The sequence below is a fragment of the Ochotona curzoniae genome, unplaced genomic scaffold (genome assembly GCF_017591425.1).
Source record: "Ochotona curzoniae isolate NIBS_2020 unplaced genomic scaffold, NIBS_Ocur_1.0 scaffold_4505, whole genome shotgun sequence".
Lineage (NCBI taxonomy): Eukaryota > Metazoa > Chordata > Mammalia > Lagomorpha > Ochotonidae > Ochotona > Ochotona curzoniae.
The window spans coordinates 44,249,369-44,275,248 of record NW_024467118.1 but is presented as its reverse complement, the minus strand read 5'-3'; positions in this window follow the sequence as shown (position 1 = coordinate 44,275,248).

The following is a 25,880-nucleotide window of genomic DNA, read 5'->3' as shown; positions in this document are numbered from 1 at the left end:
AAATATTTAACACACTGTGGGATAGTCTGGTTGCCCTGGTCAGTCACTCATTTCCTTTGATCCCTGAAAACTAATTTCTGTTGCAGTCAATTGTAACTGATTATGGCAGGCCTCCTTTCTTCTCTCCAGTCATTTTTTTTTTTAAGTCTAGATCCCTAATGCTCATTTTACCACACTGTTATTTACCTTTAATTGGATTGTACCTCTATCACAGAAAACTAATATAATAACCTGAATTTTTGCTACCTACAGTCTACAAATGATTGAATGTTTTAGATTTTCATCTAATCTACATAATGTTCATTTCTTTTCACATTTGTAAAGTAAAAGTCATTTCAAGTTGGTTTAAAAACAGTTATTGCTCTAACACTTCTGCCCATTAGCAACTATAGTGTTCTATTTAAGCACAGTATTTTTAAAAGTAATAACCTGAGGTCCTGTGCGGTGGCCTAGCAGCTAAAGTCCTCGCCTTGAATGCACCGGATCCCATATGGGCGCCAGTTCTAATTCCGGCATCCCTGCTTTTCTTCCAGCTCCCTGCTTGTGGCCTGGGAAAGCAGTCCAGAATAGCCCAATGCCTTGGGACCCTGCACCTGTGTCGAAGACACAGAAGAAGCTCCCGGCTTCAGATCAGCTCAGCTCTGGCCGTTTCAGTCACTTGGGCAGTGAATCATCAGACAGAAAATCTTTCTCTCTGTCTCTCCTCCTCTCTCTATATATCTGACTTTGCAATAAAAAGAAACAAATCTTTTCAAAAAGTAATAACCTGATTTTCTTGAAGTTGCATTTTTTCCCTTCAGACAGTCAGAGTTTCAAAATTAACAGTGTAGAGCCAAATAACTTAGTGCTAACTAGAATTCATAATTACATTTCTCAAAATCTGAATCTATAGCTGACATTACTAGTTTAACAAGCCATCATGGGTGGATTTTATTGTCCAGATAAGTTCAGTGGCCTCTTGGGGAGACCTTCTATGGTCTGAAAATAGGTCTAACAGAGTAAAGATCCAGTCAGTTAAAAGCCCCAACGAGGCCACAGTATCAATATACAACATTATGGAATTAATTGACATAGTATTGGGTAAACAATATGTTAAAAATAATGCAAGTTCCCTTCTTCGAAACATCTGGGTTGAGACAGTATCAATGACAGGTTCAAAAAAAAAAAAAAATAACAAACAACCAAACAAAAAATTACAGGTTAAATCAAGGCAAACATGTGGTATCTAATCTTTTGGGATTCGCTCATTTCCCTTAGCATTATAGTTTCCAGTTGTACCCATTTAGCCACAAAGAACTGCATTTTGTTTTTTTTAATAGCTGAGTAGTATTCCATGGAGTAGATGAACCAAAGCTTTCTTATCCAATCTTCTGCTGATGGGCATTTCGGTTGCTTCCATGTTTTTGCAATTACTGATTGTGCTGCAATGAACATAGGGATGCATGTTGGTTTGTCGTAAAACAGGTGTTTTGGATATATTCCTAGGAGTGCTATTGCTGGGTCATATGGTATGCAGATTTTGAGTTGTTTGAGTGTTCTCCAGACTGATTTCCATAAAGGCTGTACCAATTTGCAGCTCCACCAGCAGTGGAGTAGGGTTCCCTTTTCCCCGCATCCTCGCCAGCAAGCGTCGTTGGTGTTCTTGTTTATGTGGGCCAATCTTACTGGTGTTAGGTGGTACCTCATCGATGTTTTAATTTGGATTTCCCTTATTGCTAGGGAGCTGGAACATTTTTTCATATGTTTGTTTGCCATTTGGACTTGTTCCTTTGTGAAATGTTTGCCCATTTCCCGTGCCCATTTCTTGAGTGGCTTGTTTGTTTTGGTTTTTTGGTTGTTTTGAAGTTCTTTATATATCCTGGAAATTAGCCCCCTATCGCCTATATCGTGTGCAAAGATCTTCTCCCACTCTGTGGGTTGCTTTTTTACTTTGTTGATTGTTTCCCTTGCTGTACAGAAGCTTCTTAGTTTGATGAGGTCCCATTTGTTTATTCTGTTCTCAACTGCTATTGCTTTTGGTGTCCTTCTTAGAAAGTCGGGACCTACTCCTAGGTCTTGCAGGGTATTTCCTACATTTTCTTGCAAGAGTTTGAAGGTTTCTGGATGTAGGTTTAGGTCTTTTATCCATGTAGATTGGATCTTAGTGTATGGTGATAGATGTGGGTCTATTTTTTTGTTTCTACAGGCTATCAGCCAGTTGTCCCAACAACATTTACCAAAGAGGCCTTCCCACTTGCTTGAGCTGTCATTGGTCTTTTTGTCAAAGATTAATTGGCTGTATTTGTGTGGGTTCCCTTTTGGTGCTTCTATTCTATTCCATTGATCTTCCTTTCTGTCTTTGTGCCAGTACCAGGCTGTTTTGATAACCACTGCTCTATAGTATGTCCAGAGGTCCGGGATTGTGATTCCCCCTGCTGACTTCTTATTTTTCAGGATGGTTCTAGCTATTCGTGGTTTTTTGTGCTTCCAGATGAACTTTTGAATCATTGTATCCAGTTCCGTGAAGAATGTTTTGGGCAATTTGATTGGAATTGCATTGAAAATGTATATTGCTTGTGGTAGTATAGACATTTTAATGATATTGATTTTGCCTATCCAGGAGCACGGGATGTTATTCCATCTTTTGAGGTTTTGTTCAATTTCCTTTTTAAATAGTTTGTAGTTTTCTTCGAATAGGTCTCCTACGCTTTTGGTTAGATTTATTCCCAAATACTTCATACTTCTCTCTGCTATTTTGAATGGTATCCTGTTGGTTAGATCTTCTTCCATCTTGGTGTTATTTGCGTACACTATGGCTGTTGATTTTCGTTCGTTAATTTTGTACCCCGCCACTCTGCCAAACTCTCGTATAAGTTCTAGCAGTTTCTGTATTGAGTCTCCTGGTTTTTCTATGTATAGGATTATGTCATCTGCATATAGTGAAAGCTTGACTTCTTCGTTTCCTATACGTATGCCTTTGATTTCTTTTTCTTGTCTTATGGCCTCTGCAAGTACCTCTAGGACTATGTTGAATAGCAGTGGTGATAGCGGGCACCCTTGTCTTGTTCCAGATCTCAGTGGGAAGGGTTCTAGCTTTTCTCCATTCAGTATGATACTGGCGTTGGGTTTTTCATAAATTGCTTTGATTATGTTGTGGATTTTCCCATCTATGCCTACTTTGGCTAGAGTTTTTAGCATGAAGAGGTGTTGGATTTTGTCGAAAGCTTTTTCTGCATCTATTGAAACTATTATGTGGTTCTTGTTTTGCTGTTTTTGGATATGGTTTATAACATTTATGGATTTCCGAATGTTGAACCATCCCTGCATCCCAGGGATGAATCCTACTTGATCCGGATGAATGATCTGTCTGATGATTTTTTGAATTCTATTGGCTAGGATTTTGTTGAGAATTTTAGCATCAATGTTCATCAGAGAAATAGGTCTGTAGTTTTCCTTCTCTGATGGTTCTCTGTCCGGTTTTGGGATTAAGGTGATGTTGGCTTCATAGAATGAGTTTGGGAGGGTTGCTTCCTCCTCTATTGTTTTGAAGAGCTTGTAGAGGATTGGGGTTAGTTCTGTTCGGAATGTTTTGTAGAATTCTGTAGTGAAGCCGTCTGGGCCTGGGCTTTTTTTCGTTGGGAGATCCTTGATGACTGTTTCAATCTCTACCTCGGTTATGGGTTTATTTAATTCTGCAGTTGCCTCCGGACTGAGTTTTGGTAAGTGGTGGGAGTCCAAGAACTTTTCTATTTCTTGGTGGTCCTCAAATTTGTGGGAGTACAGTTCTTTGTAGTAATTTCTAATTATTTTCTTAATGATTGCAGTGTCTGTTGTTATGTTGCCTTTTTCATCTTTAATGCTATTAATTCTCACTTTCTCTTGTTTTTTTTTGGTCAATCGGGCCAGTGGAGTGTCTATTTTGTTTATTTTCTCAAAAAACCAACTTTTTGATTTGTTGATTTTATGTATAGTTTTTTTGATTTCTATTTGGTTTATCTCCTCCCTTGTTTTGATGATTTCTTGTTTCCTATTGTGCGTGGGACTCTTCTGCTGCTGTTTTTCCAGATCCTGGAGGTGTGAGGTTAGTTCCTGTATTTGGCGTCTTTCTTGGGCCTTGACATGCGCTCCGATTGCGATGAATCTACCTCGTAGCACTGCTTTGGCGGTGTCCCACAAGTTTTGGAATGTTGTATCAGAGTTTTCATTGGTTTCCATAAATTTTTTGATCTCATCTTTGATTTCTTCTCTGACCCAATGTTCGTTTAATAGCATATTGTTCAATTTCCAAGAGTGCGTATACTTCTTGGGGAGTTTTGAGTTGTTGATTTCCAGTTTCATCCCATGGTGGTCTGAGAGGGTACATGGTATGATACTAATGTTTTGGAAGTTGTTTAGATTCGCTTTATGTCCTATCATGTGGTCGATTCTGGAGAAGGTGCCATGCACCGCTGAGAAGAATGTATAGTCTGTGGCCTTAGGATAAAAAGTTCTATATATGTCTACTAAGTCCAGTTGTTCTATTGTTTGTGTGAGCTCTGTTGTTTCTTTGTTGAGTTTTTGTTTCGTAGACCGGTCCATTGTTGTTAGAGGTGTGTTGAGATCGCCTACAAGAATTGTGCGGGTGTCTATGTCTTCCCTTAAGTCTGTAAGTAATTGCTTTACGTAACTAGGTGCATTAAGATTCGGTGCATAAACATTAATGATGGTGATTGCTTCTTGATGGATCATTCCTTTCACCAGTATAAAATGGCCTTCCCTGTCTCTTTTGATGTTAGTTAGAATGAAATCTATCTCGTCTGAAATTAGGATAGCTACCCCAGCTTTTTTTTCTCGTCCATTAGCGTGAAATATCTTTTTCCATCCCTTCACTTTCAGTTTCTTTGCATCCTTTCTGGTTAGATGCGTTTCTTGTAGGCAACAGATGGTTGGGTCTTGTTTGATGATCCATTCTATTAATCTCTGTCTTTTGATTGGTGAATTTAGACCATTTGTGTTGAGAGTTAAAATTGAGAGGTTGCAATTTTGCCCTGCCATGTGTTTGTGTTGTGTATGTGTTGTTGCCTATGTAGTTGTCTTGTTTGTGCGGCCTTTAGTTTGGAGACCTTCTTATTTGCCAACTTTGTTTGTGATTTGCCTCCTTTTTGTCCGGGACTAGCGCATTTCTAAGGAGACTTTGCAGGGCTGGTTTTGTGTAGACATATTCTTCTAGTTTTTCTTTGCTATTGAAGTATCTGATTTCGTTCTCAAATACAAATGAGATCTTTGCTGGGTAGATTATTTTTGGTTGACAGTTGTTTTGTTTCAGGACTTGGAAGATCTTTGTCCATTCTCTCCTTGCTTGTAGGGTCTCTTCGGAGAAGTCAGCAGTAATTCTGATGGGTTTTCCCCTGTATGTGATCTTTTCTCTACTTCGTACTTGTCTCAGGATTCCTTCTTTGTCTTCATTGGAGTAGAACTTGAGCACCGTGTGTCTGGGTGAAGATCTCTTTGGATCATGTCTGTTGGGAGTTCTCTGTCCATCCTGTATGCGGGGTGGATTCGTGTTCCAAGTGTTTTGGAAGTTTTCCTGTATAATTTCATCAAGCACTGCTTGCATCCCAGATTCTCTTTCTACTCCCTCGGGGAGGCCGATGATCCGAATATTCAATTTTCTAAGGTAATCCTTCATCTCTTGCATCATTTTATTAGTTTTGCTGAGGTTTGTCTCTAGCTGTTTAATTCGCTGGGCACTTTCATTTTGTGTGTCTTCTGTTTCAGAGATCCTTTCCTCTGCCGCATTTATTCTGTTGATGAGGCTTTCAATTTTATTCTCTTGGGCATCCAGTTTGGTTTTGATTTGTTGTATTTCGGTGATTATGCGGTTCTGGTAGTCTTCCAGCTTTGTGTCCACGTCTCTGAGAAATTTTAGCATTATTTTCATCAATTCCTTTGCTGGTAACACGTCCATGTCTTCATCTCGCATCGCCGATATTGATAATGGCTTTTGGCCCATGTTTGGTGGGGTGCTGGCTCTTTCATCTGGAGCACAGCTCTTTCTAGTGGTTTTTCCCATTGCGTTGGTGTATTCTGGTAAGGCAAATGGACCCGTGTGTTGAGGGGCTGTCAGGTGCTTTCCTGTAGAGATTGGAGCCTGCAAGCGTGGTGTTGCCGGGCGTGGTAATTTTCAAGGCACCGTTGGTGCGTTCTCAGGGCCCGGGGCTGTAGAGCACCACCTTGGGGGCCCAGTGGATTCCAGGCACACTCTGGGCACCTCTTCTACAGGTGTGCCACCGCAGGGCGTGGAGGGATGGAGGCGCTCTCTGGGCGCGCCCCCTGCACGGGAATCCACAGGACGTAGAAGGTTTTATGTGCTTTCTCCCTGCGTTCTCCTTGTCAGGGACTGCAGGGTTTTTCAGAGCCCGCCTGGTGTGTCTCCCACACACAAGACTGTGGTTGAGGCACTTTCTGGGCGTGGCTCTTGTGCAGTGATTCCACCACTCGTGGTGTGTGTGTGGCTCCTCCTCACAGGACCGTAGAGGAGGTGTGACCCAGGCGCCCTGTTAAAATAACTTCTCAGCGGGATCGCACAGTGCCAGTGTGGCACAGGAGATTTCAGAGCTCTCCCGGTGTGTCGCCTACACTCAGGACTGCGGGGTGGGAGGCGAGGAATGGACAGTTCACACTATGGGAGTGGCATCTGCGTGTCAGGGACACACAGCGCTACACTTCCCAGTTCAGCACCCTCCTGACTCCTGCGCTACGGAGGCGGCTGCTGCAGGCGGGACCGCCTAGCCCAGCCCGGCGCGGCGCTCAGAGTCCTCCTGGTGCTGTCGCCCACCCACAGGGTTTCAGGGTGTCGGGGATTCCAGACTCCCACCAGCAGCCTCCGCGCGCTGAGATGCACTGGCCCACTTAGCGCAGGAAGATCTGAGGCGCTTTCCCGGGACCTTTTCAGCCACCAACACGCACCGCTGTTCCCAAGGCACAGACCTGACAGTTTCAGGTTGCGCCCCTTGTGTTCTCAGAGGCTGGAGCCTCAGCAGGGGGTTTTTTAAATAGCAAATTTCCTAAGTTACTGTAATGTTTAAAAGTAAATAGAGGGTCCAGCGTGGTGGCCTACTAGCTAAAAATATAGATACAATACAGTACTCTGTTATTAATTCTGCCTGGAGACAGTAAAACTGCACATTTTCTAGCTTTTCAGACAAAATTATGCTGAACATTAGATGAATCAAAATAATGCAGCCTATAATATGATCAAATTATGATTCTTTCAGTATAATCTTAATTTTCTCTAGTCATAATAAAAAACATTCTTTTAAAAAAATTTTTGTACTATTGGTATGTTAGCAACTCAAAAACATTTTAGTAGTAATTCCCCGTAATTCAATAAAACATTCAGCTTCACATAATGTTGACTTTACTATCAACATATGGCCTAAACATAACGTAATAATAATTAATGGTACTAACTGATGAATGTGATGTTTATAATTCTGCTATATCCTTTTTAAATTATAAGCAACCTGTACACATGACATTAACAATTTCTTCCTATGGGCTACTTAGTATTCTGCTATCTGGAATGATGTGAACTTAATCATAGAAACAAAATTAAATGCCATTTGATAAAACACAGAATTTACAACATAAATATTGCCTACTCTTTGGTGAGTTGTCTGTCATTTAACGTTGACCAACATTAAGGTGAAATTGTAGATAAGATTCTTGTTTAAATTTTACATTATAAATTTAAATGTCACTCCATCTCAGTGATGTTTTGATGAGATCAAGGGAAAGGGATAACAAAGCTGACAACGTTCCAAAGGTCCTACAATCCTTATTTGAAGGCTGAAATGAAAGGCATTCTCTAACTGATCGAAGCCTAAAAAGATGATCTCTTAGACTTATTCCCCAAAGGAACTTTCTAGTTCCTCAAACATACAAGCATAATTCTTTCCCTCAGGGAGTCATTCCTATTGTGTGTTCTACCCAAATTAGAATAACAATCACAACACCTTTGTTTATATTTCCATTTCTGAAGAAATTTCATAAGCCACTTGTGTCCATCCTAAGAGATTCAAAACTTGTCAACATCCTGTAGAACTCATTGGTGACGTTTTTCCGTCTAAATAAGAACCTTATCTGAAGCAAAGTCAACATTAAATGATAAGCCAGGATGCTCACCACCTGCTCATAACAAATCCACTCTTCCGGTCTTTAAACATCATGTGCTGCTCCGGCAGAAGCTTTGCAAGTGATGTGTTTGAACTAGGGAGGGCAGCGTAATGCCTAAACAAGCATTTTGCACTGAGCTGAGGGATGACAGTAAACAGAGCAGGCACCAGCAATGTTATAAAGCACAAATTCAAATATGACATGGCAGAGCCATGAAGTGTTAGCAATCAACCATGGCAGCCAGCCTACCGCTCTCACAATTGGGATGGAATTTTTTTTTTCAAAAACAGTACCAAATAGGTATTGGTTTTTAGTTTTTAGTTTTGCTGCAGTAGCAGTAAATCGTTTATACGTAAAGAAAGAGCAAAGAGAACACTCAGGCTTGTTAGGTCAGTGTCAGTGTTTTTCAGAAAACAGTGCTTACGACTTGGGAGCTGGAAGAGCAGGGCGTGCACTGTTCTAGAAGAACTGAATGCTCACTCTCATATCTGCAAACTCACAATGTAGCCAGTGACAATCAGGTGTTGCTAGCTGGAAATATGAAGCACTGACAGCAGTCTGCGTTGAAAGCAATGAAACCATACCAGATCACATCCGTACTTTACAGAGACAGCCGATTCAACCCTGGAACCGCCAGCCACCCCCAACCTAATTGTTAAAGAAAAGCAGATGAAAAATACTAAAACAAATAATCCCTCCGTGAAAGAATGTTACATTCCTAGGTGATTTTGCAGTACCACTTTGGAAGTTAAAATGTAAATTAATGAATGGAAATAGAGTAATAGGCCATACATTTTAAATAGTTAAGAGCCCTTGATTCAGATTTTGTAAACTAAAGTAAGAAATGTCAGTTTAGCACCCTTAATTCAGTTCAGCAAATATTTACTGAAGCTTTAAAATTTGCCAGGCACTACACTAGGCTATAGGGGTTTCAAGACAAATCATGCATTGCATTCTGATTCAATCTAAACAATGTCCATTCTATTTGCATATAAATAATGATCTGCTAAAATATGTTGAAGTACTCAACAATCAATAAAAACCTACATTATATCCTTACATATGTGCACATATATAAGCTTAATCATGTGTGGCAATTCACCTATATAGGCTACTGTGGAGACTGACATGGAAGGAAAATTAAGAAAATGGGAGATGCTTTTGAGCACACCTGCTCCATTCAGGTATTGTGATGCCCAGTCCCCAGATCTCCTCTATGTGCCAGAGAACAGATTTTGAGTACTGTTCGATTTAGCCTTGAATGATTTATTCCTTAACCTTCCAATTACAAGTTTCCTTATCTCAACAGTTATATTTTTTTCCCACATAGATATTGTCATTAATATTTACACTGTTTTTACCATCATCTACTTGGCTTGCTTTTGCAATATTTATTCATGTATTTTTTGGCAAACTATAATGGCACATTCCTTTCACCAGATGTATCAATATGATTAATTTTTTAAATGTTCATGAGGCCACAGAAGATAATGTCTTCAAAGGCTAGCATAGTTCTTTTAAGAAATTAACAAGAAAGCTAAAAATGATAGACACATTTCTTGGGTCTCAGAGCTTATTCAACACTAAACCTGGAGAAAAGAAACTTTACTGTCTGGGAATGGACTTGAGACAGAATTCAGAAGTCAAATAGATTGTTACCTTCCAAAATGTCTCAGATGATGTGTCTCCTGAGAACTTGTTCTGTGTGTTTTCTCCTTATAATTTACAGTTAATTTTTATGCATTTTATAACAGGAGTCCTTTGATTTTAGATCCTTATGGCTTCCAGGAACATTAAAGTCAGTCCTTATTTTAGAATAAACCACACACTATTACTTAGTATAAGAAAGATTTTCCTTTCATATCAGTGGATGCATATCATGCTATACTTAAGTTAATTTCTGATCTCTGAGATCAGAAAAATAGAATATGTGGCGCTCTTCCATGTACTATTAACAAATAAATGTTAACATTCTCTTGGCCGCCCATTATTACACAACTAAATAAAGGACTCGAAGTATTCAAATAAAAGGCATGAGTTATATATAAGTATAAAAGATATTGATTTAAAATTTTCTAGAACTTGCTATAAGTATGAATATTAAAAGGGCTTATTGCTTTGAAATATTTTCACATAGTTCTCAGCAAATAGATTATGACCCTCTAGAAGACAATAAAATTGTTCCATTCCTTTTTTTTAATCTCTACCGTCTAGCACAGTTCATAGCATAGTTTTCATAATAGAGATGTAATATAAACAAATGAGTGAAACATTGACAGGTATTTAATGATCAAAACAACAGGATAACAAAGTTCCTGGACAACATAGAGGGCTTATTTTCAGATGACCATCATGAATCATTCCATGACATATTCATTTTCCATTTTCATATAATATTTTAATGGCTCATATTAATCACCTTGGGGATTGTTAAAGACATATATTAAATGATGGTAAATGAGATCCTATTACCATAACACCTAAACAATTATTAACTGTTATAATTTTAATCTTAGTAAGTAAATGAATGGATGCAAGAATGGATAAGTGACTATGAAAGAATGTTCCCAGAAGAACTGTTTCATTAACTAATTAATTACACAGTTTATATGATCCCAGTGATATTGACACTGTGATAAATGCAGTTTTGATACTCTCCAAGAGCCAAGCAATAAAGTTCTAATCTGTGGTGTGATGATTCTTGGATGTAGGGCCTTTAGGAGGTAAATGGTCATAAAAGTAAATATGACTATTGTCCTCACATGAATAGACTTTTGGCTTCCACAAATGAGCAAGAATAAGAAACACTGTCTTTCTGCATTTATTTAACATGATTTCCTCTAATTGGGATGTGTGGAAGCAGGCACGAAGGCAGGTTGTACAATATGTTCAAAACATAGTTATTTAGGGTAAGAATGTGCAATGAGATTAATGTAGTTCAAAATAACCTATGTTTTATGGACAAATAAAAGGTCAATCCTGGAAGTCTCTAAAAATAATGATCAGGAGAAGGAAATGTTAACAGCTGTTATTTGAGGCTGCATACTGGGTACATGACTTATACAATTATTAAGTGTTAGTCAAAATTTTTATGAATTGTACATAGGATATATAGGAGTATTTAGTAACTTGATTGGACTATCACACATTGAGTGCATGTCTTGAATTATCAAACTATACCCCATAAACATAATGGAATTCTAAAAATGCTTGCCATGTAAAGGTCAGAGCAAAGACTTTCACCAGGAAGCAAGTCAGCTGCCAGCTTGGCCTTGGATTTTATAGCCTCCAGAGTATTATGAAATAAAAATAGTTTGTTTAAACCAGACAGTGTAGCATCCGGGCAGACGAAGAGAGATACTTGGCAAAACCAAGAGAAAATGATTTATTTTATTGAAGATACATTCAGGTAATGTCTCATTGTGCATATATGCCAATGAAAAGGGGGTGAAGATCATCATGGTTGGTATTTATTAATCCACAATCCAAAATTCACACATAGGGAAATACAGAGAGGACCCCATCCCCCTAACATGAGTAAAAGCAATGCAATGTACCATATACTTGTTTCCGTAATCCTTTGATTGTAGGAAGTCATTTTTGTTTTCACTCCATAGAAATTTTCAATTTTGCATATTCCTGTGTAAAATATACAGCAGCTACTTCAGAGATATGAAGATGGACTTATCTACATTACAATCCAAAGGTGAGAAAGACATGGAACATTTGGAATGAAATCTTTGCATCCTGTTCTCTTATCTGCTGCAGAGACTGAAAAGCTACTTCTTATATTCATTTGAACTACAAGCCATCATTTGAACTAAGAGTTGTTAGGAATGTTACCACTTGATAACCTGGAAAGAGGTAGGAATACAAGATGTGTACAACTTCATGGAGTAGGAAAGAGCACTTTACAACAGAAAAGTGCTACACCCCCAGGGAGATGCTTGTCTTCTTAACCCCTGTTAAAAGCCAGACTCACCCATCAGGACTACTTTAAGAACATGATGCTCCTTTGGGTCCAAGAAATAACATGTACTTCAAACTAAGGAGATCTTTTATTGTTTTAATCTGCACATTTAACACTAGCAATAAGAGAAAAAATGTCCAAAATGCCTTTTCAAATAAAATTTCTCATAATAATGACAGTCTAGAGGTTATAATACAGAAAAGGATTAAATGTTGAAATAGGCAGCCCATCTTTTTTTTTCTTTTTTACCAAATAAATTAATACTGGTAGCCCTCATTTTACTTCAACCATAATTGGGGTATAAATATAGGTAAGCAAAGAAATAGAAGGATTCAGCATCTTAGGGAATTGTCATTTTCGTGTGGTTTGACTAATGCTCCTAGTCAAGCGAGAAGAGCATTAATTTTAAACTATCACTATTAAAAAGACAGTGTGACAGTGAGAAAACAACACTTGTTCTCACAGTCTCTTTGGAAATGGTTTTATAATACAGAAGGCTAGTGTGAATACAATCCAATGACATTAAATCTCGGCAGACGATAGTAACATCTTATGTTTAGAATTTGATGCAAATAATATATTTTGATCCATGTAAACATATGCCTTTTTCTACAACTTGGGAATTTGCAAACAGCATTTGCAAATAATTATGCAGAGCTTTGCTTCTGAAGTATGCAATAACAAAGCTGTATTTAAAAGGATGGAATAGGGCATGTAGAAGTATTTCAGATAAAATTTGAATTATTTCATGCTCACATACAGGGAAATGTCAATACAATGTGGTATTTATTCTCAAAGTTTAATATAGGCTTGTAATCAAGACAGTTGTGTGATGTTCATCGTTATCGTATAATATTTCAACAGCATACAAAACAACATAGTTATGAGATATTTATCTTGGTTTCTTTAATAAATTAAATTTCTCCAACAGCATTACCATCAGAGATCTGTCTTAACCCAGTAGCAGGTTCCATTTTGATTGCTGTCTACCAAAATCCTTTGAAAAATGAAGCTCTCCCTCTGTTTTCACAAGTGCATCTGGGTTCGTAGTCTGCCCCTGTGACTTATGATTCCTTCTTAACATATACCGTATCTTTGGACTACCACATACATTAATAAATTCAAATAAGCATTACCTTTTTTCTTACTTATTAAGCAAATACTTCTTCATTATTGAAGACAATCTGGAGATGCATTCTGGAGATGCATACGATAATGTCACTGTCTTGAAAGAAGCTATAGTGGAATATAGATAGCTGAGGCAACCACTTTCACAAGTCACAAGGATTAATACTTTCAACTATATTCATTTAAAAACTTTGTGATGAAATAATTTTAACTTTAAATTCCACTTTCCCTAGTATATTCACAGGTTCCTTCACCTTGTTTCTGCAGTGATCTGTTTCCACATGTACAGCTTAAACTTGGGAGACAGGATATAATAATTTTATTTTCCATTTCTCTTTATATACCACTCCCTTTGTCTCTTTATCCTTATCACATCATGATTTCCTATGATTATTTTTAAAGTTGAGTTTTGTGTCTTCTGGTATCAAAATGTCCTGCTTGACCTTTAGAATTACCCATAGAGTGCCCTATATGTATACATATATAGAATATATATTATATGTTATGTATATTATATATAATATATATTTCATAATATATATATCACATTTTTTAAGCCAATCATCAGTTAAAAGACATCTGGTTTGATTTCATATCTTAGCTGCTGTGATTTGAATTGCTACAAATATGGAAGTATAGAAAACTCTTTCATATGCTGTCCTTATTTTCTTTGGGTAAATTCCCAGGAGTGGAATGGCTGGGTCACATGATAGATCTATTTTCACATTTCTGAGGAATCTCCTCACTGTCTTCCATAATGTTTATAATAGCAAACATTGTCATCATGATGTATTATGGTATATTCTGACTTTTACATGATAGCCATTCTAATTGGAACAGTTTATATTTGCATTTCCCTGATGGCTAGTGATCCTGAAAAAAATTTCACGTATCTGTAGGCCATTTATATTTCATCCTTGAAAAATGCTGATTATCTTTTGTCCATTTCTTAACTGGGTTATTTATTTTGTTATTGAGTTTCTGTGTTTCTTTATCCTAGATATTTATTTTTAAATCAGATTTATTATTTGCAAATATTTGCTCCCATTCTGTGGGTATTTGCCTTAGCTTCATTGAGTGCCTCTTTGGCTATAAATAAGCATCTTAGCTTGATACAATCTCTCTGTTTATATTTGCCTGTGTTGTCTCTATTCCTCTGGATGGTTCTTCAAGCAGTTTTGGCCTCTGCCCACGTCTTGCAGTATTTTACCTGTGTTTTCCATTAGAAATTTCATGGTTTCAGATATTAGATTCAGATCCTCGATCCAGTGTGAGTTGATTTTTGCATAGGTTATAAGGAAGGATTCTTGTTTCATATGTCTGCATGCAGAGATCAATTTTTCCAAAGCCATTTGTTGAAGAGACTGTCCTTACTCTGAGGACTGATTTCAGTTCATTTGTCAGATTAGTTGGTAGTAGACGTGAAGGTTAAATTCTGGGGTTCCTAATCTATTCCATTGACCAACAGGTCTCTTCTTGTGCCAGTAACAAGCTGCTTTGATTATAACTGTTTTGATTATAGCTGCCTTGTAATATGTCTTGAAATTTGGTATTGTGGTGTGTACAGTTTCATTTTTACTGCTTAGGATTGCTGTATTTCTCCAAGGTCTCTTGTGGTTCCATGTAAATTTATGTCATCTTCTTGATTGTTTTCACCCTGAATTTTTAAATTCCTTTGGATTTTGTAATTTTCATTGCAAAAATATTCCACATCTTTGGTTAAATTTTCCCCAAGATATTTAGATTCTTTCGTAGCTACTGTGAATAGCAATGCCTTTACAAGTTCTTTCTCAGCCATGGCATTCTTTATGTATTCTTTGTGCAGACTATTGATTTTTGTGTGTGTGTGTTGATTTTATATCATATAACTTTATAAAGCTTTCTTATGAGTTAAAATATAATTTAGTGCAGTTTTTGGTCACTCTATGCACAGGAGATTTGGGATCCTTGCAGTGTGACATGTACTTTCTTGTGGCCCCATTAAAATATTGAAATAATGATGTGGCAATTTTTGCTAGTAATTTGGGGCAAATTTATGAAATTTCACAGAATTATTACTTTTTATATTTCTTATTTGCTTTTTTTAAAATCAAAATTTGTATTTGAGTCAGAGAGACAAGGAAAAACATCTAGTCATATATATATAGAGAGAGAAGTGAAGGGAAGATTTCCAACTCTTTGTTGTGTCTTAAATGTTGTGACAATCTCTCTTTTGACCCTGAAGCTGAGATCCTAGAACACACCGGAAGCGGGGTCTGAATTATTTGAGCCATTACTGTTAGCACTCAGGATGTACATTAGCAAGAAACAGGAGATTGGACAGAAAAGACTCAAACCCAAGCACTTAGCTATGGAATGCCAGCATCCCATGCAGCATCAGTAACTGCTAGGCCAAACACCTACCTATATTTTTCATTGGCTTTTCTTTTCCATTCTTAATATTATCAAACAGTATGCATATAAATGAAGCAGTACCAAAAAAAAAATCTAAGAGAGAGATTTATAACTGAGTAACTTTCAAAACCACAATATCAAGTAAAATCCCACTTAATGCTCAACTAAGTGACAAGATCAAAAAGAGTCATGAGACCTGTAGTAAGAAGCAATGCACTTCATTTTCTAAACAGGCATTTGGAGGCTCTTTGTGTATTTTGAAAGCAGACCTGTTAAAATGATTTTTTTCTGTGTTCATTTTACAGGGTGAAAATTACTACATATTGTAGAGTTTGAACTTTCAGAAATACTTTTGTGAACTACTGGTGCTTCTCAAACTATTCGTAAGGGAACACTTCACTAAACCTATCTAAAGATAAGGCTAAGGACAACCAGTTGCAGAGATGAGGTGAGTCAGGCCACTGTCACTGTTATTTGGACAAGTAACACATAGAAAAGGTCATCGCTGACTGAACCTACATCCAAATGCAATGTCTGAGTTGTTTGCTGGGAATAGTTCAGCCAAGTGAGCAAGTCAAAGACCCACCAGTCTCAACCTGTTGTGACAACAGACCAAGGCTTCACTGATGGTGCTTACGGTGACTGAGGCAGAAGATTAGATTCATTCACGCAAGGGGCTTTAACAGTTGGAATCTAACATTTAAAACATTAACATGGGCGAATTTATAATTGAAAAACAATTTAAGACCTCATCTGTGTGTTATTATCGATGGCCGTGGTTTCTACAAATGAAACTCCATGTACCGACCATTTTTAACTTTTCTCCCTAGTTCACTAAGGCAATGATGGTAGGGTGGCTAGGTAGACAATAGCCTCTGTGTTTAAGAAGAGGAGGAGAAAATGAAAAGGTTTTAAAGAAAGAGATTTATGTGCAAAGCAAGAAAGAATCAGGTCCTGAGAGGGGAGCCCAGCTGCTGCTCTGTCTGCATTAGCCTGAAGTGTCCTTGCTTATCCTTTATCATAAGGAAATCACTGACTTGAGGGAGCAGTCCAGCTGGCCCTATAAGGTTCTGAACAATGAAATGAAGTAGTTTTTACTTCTCTGGTAGATAAAAACCTGCATGATCATAACTGTCTAGATGGATTAAGAATTGCTTTTCTAAAGTAATTGATCTTGTTTTATGACCCTGTTTGCTGCGTTTCAATCCTTTCCCTGGCAGCAGCTCAAGGAAGTCCGATTATTTCCACACCTAGAAAGCCCTTCACTCATCAGCACCTCAGAGAAGTAATAGGGGACCCACACTCATGGCCGTGATAAGCCCAGTCTCTTCTGAGATGCCTACCTAGTCTATCAGATGTATGAGGTTCTGCCTCTTTGCTTTGGTCAATAAACTATGTTAAATTTGCCTTCTCATCGATTGCTTCATTGATCTCACATTTCATGATCCATAGAAAAAGTCCCTTGGTGTTCAAACAAGTAATAATAGCTTGTCTGTCACAGAAATACTTGAAAGCATATTGCAAAATTAAAACCACCTTTAGATGCCTAAATGTCAGTGATGATGTTTTTCATTCTAGTAACAGTCCTCCAAATTTTCCCTACTAGCATGAGGTTTCCAATAATTTTAAGTGTGCAGAAATGGTTTCCTGAATGCCTGAATTGGGTAGAAAATGATAGTAATGAATGAAATGGGGAATGAGATAATGTAAATTAAAAAAGAAAAAAAACCTCATCTTTAGAATCAGAAATTATTTGTAATTTCCTTATAAGCTTTTTTTTCCCAATAGCCCTGTTATTACAAAGGACAGCCTTCCCTGTCCCCACCACATCTGTTTGAAAAATTTTGCATTTTAGACTACCACGTGGGGTCAGTATATAAGATTTGCATAAACCAGCTCCACTATAAAGGCAGGCAACTTGTGAAATGTAATCTTCCTTGAGACTTGGAGCTGGTCTGAAATTCTTTTTTAGAAGTGAGATTCAGGCATCTGGCAAGATTATTGGAGCAGTTGGTCCTTGTTTTTATCCTGGAGAATGGAGGCTTGAAAAAAAATACATTTATATGGGAAACTTTCAATCAGCAGCATTGGAGAAGCACAAATAGGTTAGAAACATCTTTTATGCTTTAAATCTCAGGGCTTTTTCTCAGTTATTTTGTATTTTCATTTTGAAGTATGTGCCATTTTAATGCCAACTCATTGTGTCCTAAAAAAACTCTACTTCATTATTTTCTACTTTCCCTCTTTTATGATAATGTGCCTGAAAACAGAACAAATTCTTTTAACAATGCTCACATTTAATGACATTAGTTCTCAACTTTTAGTTACCCTCAGAAAATAGGGTAACAACACATTTTTCAAAACTGACATAAAAAGACATAACTGCAACAGTAAAAAAGATGTTTGCTGGGTAACAAAATAGTGAAAATGAAGACCAAATTTTAAAAACTCATGAGCTAAAAGAAGAAATAATTTGTCATGGCATAACAAGACATCTAACAAATGCTGCAGAATGGAACATCTTGACTGAGTGTTTTCCCTGCGTCTACACAAAGCCAACTTTCAAGAGGAAGTCAAGGATGCATGGACTGTGCAACCCCTGCCTATAGATATTAGAGTTAGTTGTTCCAGTCCTCATACTTTCAAAGCAGTCATCTAGCCAGCATATTTTTGTGTATTCCCAGTGATGGATGAGCTGCTATACTCTGGAATATTCTGATGTAGAATGCACTACAGAATTCCTGGTTTAGGGGTTCCATGTGAGCATGTAGCCTAGAAACCAGAACATCCTCAAGATCAGCTACAATAAATGCTAACAATAACTGAACTTTAGTATGTGCCAGGTAATGCTTTAAACACATGTAATTCACTCACTAAACTCTACAGTAATTCCATCCTGAGAGTGCTACTGTTTTTCTGTTTTACAGATAAGAAAATATAGGCAGGAAAACTGAGGAGGCTGTGTTCACGTATCAATGACAGGAAAAAATGCAAACTCCCTCATCTGATGCTTTTTCCTTTGTTACAATTCAGTTTTGTTCAATGGATCACAGTTTGATCTATCTGCAACAAATATATTCTTTGCATCTGCAGTTCATGGGGTATGTGAGTTATAAGCAAATTGGACTGGGTGGTTTGACACAAGGTTGACTTTACAATTGTATTATATGGTTTGAAGAGGAAAAGGGAAACACAGAGAGGTAAGGAGCAAGATCTTTCTAAGCAAAAACAGATGCTGCTCTGGCTGCAAATAACGTTTTCTCCCTCTAAATTTGAGATGTAGTACTTACTGACATTGATTTGCAAGCAAAGAACAGTATTTCCTTATCCTTTGCCTTCTTAATTGGCAAAATGCAATTTAAAAATTATACACACATGTACACCTTATTAAGCTTTCTGTTTTCCCTTTAGAAATAACACTTGAGGAAGAGACAAATTGGCATGTTTTGTGCTTGCCAATATTTCCAGTTTCTTAATGTGCAAATGTTTCTTCTAACAAATGATTTGGATTTACCTGTTGAACCTTGTTTTTCTAGGGAACTTGTGTAGCTATTTCATGTTTGTTTGCCTTTGAACAGAAGAAGCAGTCAAGTGGAAAAGGAATGGAGCACATAATTTCATTGTTGAATATTAGCCTATTCTGTTTGCTTTCCATGTCATTTCCATATATACCATGCTACACTAATATTTATATAGTGGAAAATATTTAAACACAAATAAAACTTTTAATTCAGGTAAAGTTACATGATCAACACACTACTCAAGTAGCAATTAGGAATACATTACTCTGAAAATTATGTTTTATCTGCATGCATGATTTCATTGATTATTGCAACAGTCACTGGAATTAGTTTTTAAAAAACAGGAGACAAATTTGATCTTTTCTTTATTCATCTGACCTCACTGCTATAATCCTTACTTAGCCAGGCAGATAGCTATAGTGATTTATAGGACATACTTTTACATTATTCCCATACTAATAATTTTGTTACTGCTACATATTTTTTGATTCAATGTTAGAAAACTAAAAATTAGATATTCTTAGGAGTTGATTCTTTCAGCAAATCTGTGATGATATTGATTATGATGATGATAATGACAATAACAGCCATTTACTGTTTTGCTATAATTAAGAGCTATATATAATTCCATCTTCAATAGCCCCGTGAATTGGAATATTATCATCCCTTTTACTAAACAGTTAAGTCAATTATCAAGTTATCTCACAAAGAATGGTTGCTTCAGGATTTAGGCTGAGATATTTATGACCCAAATCGCTGCTCTTTAATACCACAAAATAATTGCCTGTAAATTACAATCTGTAATAACTTACCCCCTCAAAAAAAAAACACTGCAGAGATTAAAGAAAAGCTCTCAGACTCTAATGGAAAATACTGAATCATATATTTGAATATTGCAATGTAAAGATCCTATCATTTACTTTCACTGGATAAGGCAATATTATGTGTTAGGAAAAGCTTGTGCATAATATCTCCCTGGCATAAACATATTGTACCAAATTTCATTTTATCTATCTGTATATAATACAGGACATGTAAAATCTTAAAATTGAAGTGGAAATTTTGTGCTCACTTCGGCAGCACATATACTTAAATTGGAACAAAATTCACATTTTTGTAACATCAGGATGTCTTCCAATATGCAATGCATTGTGGCTGCAAAACGGTACCTAGAGGCACATGTTCTTAATATTGAATCCCTTTTTTCCTTTCACATTTATGAATCAATCATTAAGGTTTTACATTTTTCACTAAAAAATGCATTTGCATTGCTCCTGGAGAACAAATTCTCTAAAACATAATTTTTCTTTTCAAAAACTAGAGTGATATGTGGGGGGGAATTTTTGAGTTATTTGCAGAGTCAAGAGGACATCCACCTGCTTCTGTGCAACACAGATGCTGATTGGTTACAGTTTTCTCAAAGTTTAGAATACAGAATTCCTAACTTCATTCAAGTTTGCTGTAAATTTTAGCTGCTGGTGATAAACCATATGCATTTTTGCAACTCATTTAGTTCTCTGCTCCCCAAGGCAGATACAAACAAAATATTCTAATAAATTCAAGGACTATGCAAAGAAAGGGCAATGTCAGGTTAATCAGAGTCATGTCAATTTTAGCATGCAAAATATGCATAATTAATGTAAAAGGGGGAAATGAATTGGCAAAAAATGCACATTGGTTTTATCTTTCAGGGGGCAGATGTGACTATTAATAAATATTACTGTTTTTACAAGAAAATGTAAAACTCAACAATAAATTTCAATAATCATGTAAAGTTGTCAATTTGGTGATTTTTGTTTGTAATGTTACTTGCTTGAATGTATCTCTGAGCATTAAGAAGTTTCAAAGCTGAAAAGAATAAGTATTAATTGCATGATCTCTTTCAACAGAATACACATAATTAAAAATGGAAACAATATTAGAATTCTGATTTCCATTTCAAATACACATTATATTCTAGAGAACAAATAGATATCTCTTGACTAATGTGATTTATTTCTAAATCAAACTACTGTAGTTAATTAATGATTAAGGTTTTTTTTTAAAATTCTGGTTTTCTTGAAGTAAAATTTGATTTTACTGTTTAAGGAAGCTATGATGATTTACACAAATTACAATAGAAAAGAATAAAACAAATAAGCAAATGGGAGGAGGTGGTAAAATAAGATGAAGTATAAATATTGAAAAAATGAGGGGTGAGGAATGTGATTAATGTATAAAATACAGTCAAGAGAAATGAATAAAACCTAAGCAATAGGGAAGGCTTCTATCTTCATTACAGTATTATCTTCAGGCTCCATTCTGGCAGGGCTGCCCACATATGTCTTGAGTACGTCGAGGAAAAGGATTCATGTCCGAAGGTGATCAGATTCCCTTGGTTCATTCCTGTCTAGTCGTTTATGTTACTAACCACTCAGTGCCTGGGTCATGCTGCCTGGTATAGCCTTTGTAAAGCACAGGTCCTCTCAGGCCATTCCCTTACTTATAACAAAACTCCTTCATTTGGTCTTCACGACAAAATAAAAACCTAAGCATGGCATGGCAGAATTGTCATGCTTTTGCTCACATTGCAATTAGATGACAATTCATAGCTCACCAATTACTTATCAAACCAATTTTTTTTGATTTTTAAAAATGATTTATCTTATGATACAGTCCTAATGGCTCTGGGATTTCCCCTCCCTTTCACCCTACCTCCCCTCACCCCTGCAGCCCACTGATTTCCTCTATTTTATTATGTAGTCTTGTTGTTGTTTGGTTTTTCTGGTCTTGTTCCTGCTCCTTTGGCGGGGCGGGGGGGGGGGTGGCATTTAACATGTTATTACTGTAATCCACTATTCAGCATTTTCTCATTTCTCTATCTTTATGACCATTGTCACTTACTCCTTAAGAGCAGATTCTACCAGTCCTGAAATGCCTTCTTTGACACTGCAGCTTTGAGTCTCTCCTACTGCATGTAATACTGCGCTATAATTATTTATTGCAAGAGCATAACCCCTAGACTAGATACGATGGCAGTCATGTTTATTCTTGTCAGAATCTGAAACTCTGAAATTAGTGGTCAGTTACATATAAATGGATAGTAGAAAGAAGTGGCTGCTAGCCAAAGAGAGGGCTCTCCTGCTTACACAGAAGTGTCACCTTTCCTGGAACATTAAATAGCCAAAAAAAAAAAAAAACACTAATGTGGAATTTCAGCTATAGATGTGTATCTCTTCCCCAATAATATATGGATAAGTGTCCAATTATCATCCCCGAAAAATGAGACTTCACATCTCAGATTTGTTTATAATTGGTGAAATTTCTTTTTATAAGGTGAACATATTCAATGTATTTCACAAAGTTTAGAAGCAAAGTGATACCTCTCACCCAACCCTCTAACAACCCCCCCCCCTTAGTATTCCCTCATTTTTCTTTTTACAATGAGGGTTTTTCAGCTCCCTTAACAAAGGCTTAAACTTGAATTAGGTAAATAATTCAACAAGTAAAAATTTAAAAAAAAAATCACTGCTACTCACAAGTACAGATTGACTTTTAAAACAATAACAAAATCTAAAAATGTCTATTTCACTCATATTGCATACAAATTCTTTGTACCATGTATTTTAGGAAAACCAGCTCAGGAAAACATGACATTTGTCTTTTTGAGACTGGCTTATTTCACAAAAATATGAAATCATCTTTTTATTAGTAAAACCTAATTAATACAGCATGAACTATAGTGTGACACTGGGCTTGTTTCTTGGTAAGTAGCTTATTTTGGTGGTAACTGTCCAGACCATCTGATGCAAACAGGACTATACAGGAAGGAAGAGCTTTCCTTATGAAATTAGGAGGGATAATTAGGAGAGGGTCACAACTTTTAATACAATTTTTGAATAATTCAACTAATAGAATATTATTTTCCCTGCGTGATACTGTGATATAATAAGAAATACATTCTCTGTCTTGGTCCCTGATTCCTGGCAGGCACATTCTTCCTAAAACCCTAGGAATCTCCAGAGTGAAATGATTGTGTCTCATGTACTAATGAGATGATGGGGTACTGGGAACTCTTAAATAACATCAAGAGGAGGGCTAGCCATCACAAGGACCAAACCCCATTCTCAGAGCCACAGATGAAGTGGGGCGAGAGCAACTAAAGCATTGGTAACCAATGGCAAGAGATTTGATTCAAAATGACTATGGAGTGAAGATTACATTAAAACCCCCCCAAAAAAGACTGTTTAGGGAAAAAAAAAAACTTAGAGATTACTGAATGGGTAGAGATGTCTCAAAGGTGGCACTCAGAGGACAAAATCCCAGCCCTATTACACACACCTTATGTATCTCTTCCACACATACTATGTATCTCTTTCATCATGATGTTCATCTGTATTCTCTTACAATGTTTATAATAAATGTGTAAGTGTTTTCCTTAGCTTTTTGAGTAGCTGCAACAAACTAATGAAACCCAAGGAGGGTAGTGTGAGAATATCAGTGCATGGCAGGTGTATCCAAAGCCAAGATCACAGCCTGAGCCTTGATTCTGGCAACTGACATAGGCGACAGTCTTGGCATATGGAGCTTTTTACCTGTGGGATCTGATGCTACCTCCAGGGCAACAGCTTTAGTACTGAATTGAATTCAATGACTCTCAGCTGGTATTCCCTGGAGATTTGTCTGCATGGAACGCAGGGGGAAAAAAAATCACACACATCTGGATATAATAAGTGTTGTGCTCAATGCTGTGTGACATTAAGAAAAACAGGCTGTTTTTCTTCCCTCCTAACATCAAGACTATTTTCTGAACTGTGATGCTCCCAAATTCAGATATTGTAGATGGACATATCAATATCTGCAGTAAAAGCCACATTTAATGCTTTAGCTTGAAAAACATTAAAGTATGACAGGATCCTGGACCATGCTGGTGAGGTCTAATTCTTTGTCACCAGGTTAGAAAGACACCTTTTGCACTCCTAATTTAGGTGTAATGAAGGATGAGCTTCATCATCTGTGTTTTGCCCCATTGGTCTCTTTTGCATGGGCATTGATGGTAAATGAAAAATTCATTTGGGTTTGTCACTCATCATTACACACTCTAGTTTACCTTTGGCACATAACTATGAGTGGTTAAATAAGTCAGAGAATTTGAACTTCGAATAGCATGAGTAAGTGTGCTTTCTATCAAGCTGAAAGATTTTAGAAAATAAACACTGCTAAATTAAGCACAAAACTAATTCTAACTTACTTTCTTCTATTGATTGCTAATGACCTTCTGTTAGGACTTAACACCCATGCAATCATGGTTTATGTCTCAGGTCTTTGCCCACCCGTTAATTGCAGGTGGCCCAGGCATTGGGGGTGAAAACAGAAACAACTTTCTTTCCATCTTCACAATCATACTTAGTACACACAAGGCTTGTCTCAGAATGCAATAAGGAATTTACTTTCATCCTGTGAGTACCACTGATATGCCGGCTTGTCTCTGATGGCACATTTCTGCCAAAATCATATACTGACTACAATTCTTTGGATAATAAAAATAAAAAGAGCTGGTTGATTTAACACCCTGATCTCTCAAGTGGAGTTAACAGCAGTAGGTTGAGGCCATAATTCACACTATAAGTTGCATGGCAGTTGTGCCTGCAATGCAGTTATGAAGGGGATGACTTCTCATGCAGAAATACACTACCATTTAAAATTTTAAAACTATTTTGGTACAACAGTCTGAACACTCTGGGAGGAAAAGAAAGATCTGATTACTTAATATTTTCTCAGGCGAAACTCCCAGCAAATTCAACAAGAAGTTTTCTTTAGTAAACAGTGCAGACTTAGCTCATTTATTTTTTGTTCAGCTATTTTATGTTTCTGTAATAAAGCAGAATATACATGTCCAATAAAACTCACTAAGAATCAGCTAAGGGATCTGTACTTATTCTTTTATTGTACTCAAATAAAACTTGAAATGTAGATCTTTATTCCCTTAATAAGTATTATTATATAACCTGACACAGGAAATATTCTAAAAGGGCTTCGATAAATATAGTAAAACTAAGAACCCATTCAGTCTACTTCTGTAAATTTGCATCTGTGTTCCGAGTGATGACGCTGCATTTGTACTCCTTCAGAGTGAGTCTGTCATATCCATCAATAGTTGGGAATTGCACTTTGCAGCACAGCCCTAACAGAGACAAATTCCATACTGATGTTAAAAAAAAATAAAATGAATCGAAAAGAAATGAAGCAATCCCTAATGAACAGAGGAAGATGACTTGTTTAGCACTGGAAAAAATCAATGAGGTGAAACAGTTTCTCCTGCCAAATGAATAAGTTGAAAATCAGCCCATCATTGAACCCTTTAATCTTTCTTCTTTATATTAACCACCCACATGGTGCCATCATTAGAATCTGCCGATTTTTACCATTGAAAGTAAGATTGACCATGTCTCTTTATCAGCTACCACTTACTCATTACTCTTTACATATTCATTTTTGAAGACTTCTTGTAATTAGTAATGACCTTGCAGTTATAACACTCAAATACTCAATAAAGTCCACACTATATGTAACTACATATATGGGAGAGCCTTTTATGATGATTGATTAAGATTTTTCTATAGGATTTGATATTGATCCCTCACCTTTATGTCACCCCACAGCCAAGAGAAATGTTCAGTTTTTGCCTTGCATCTTTTTCTTTCAAAGATTTATTTATTTTTATTGCAAAGTCAGATATATGCATAGAGGAA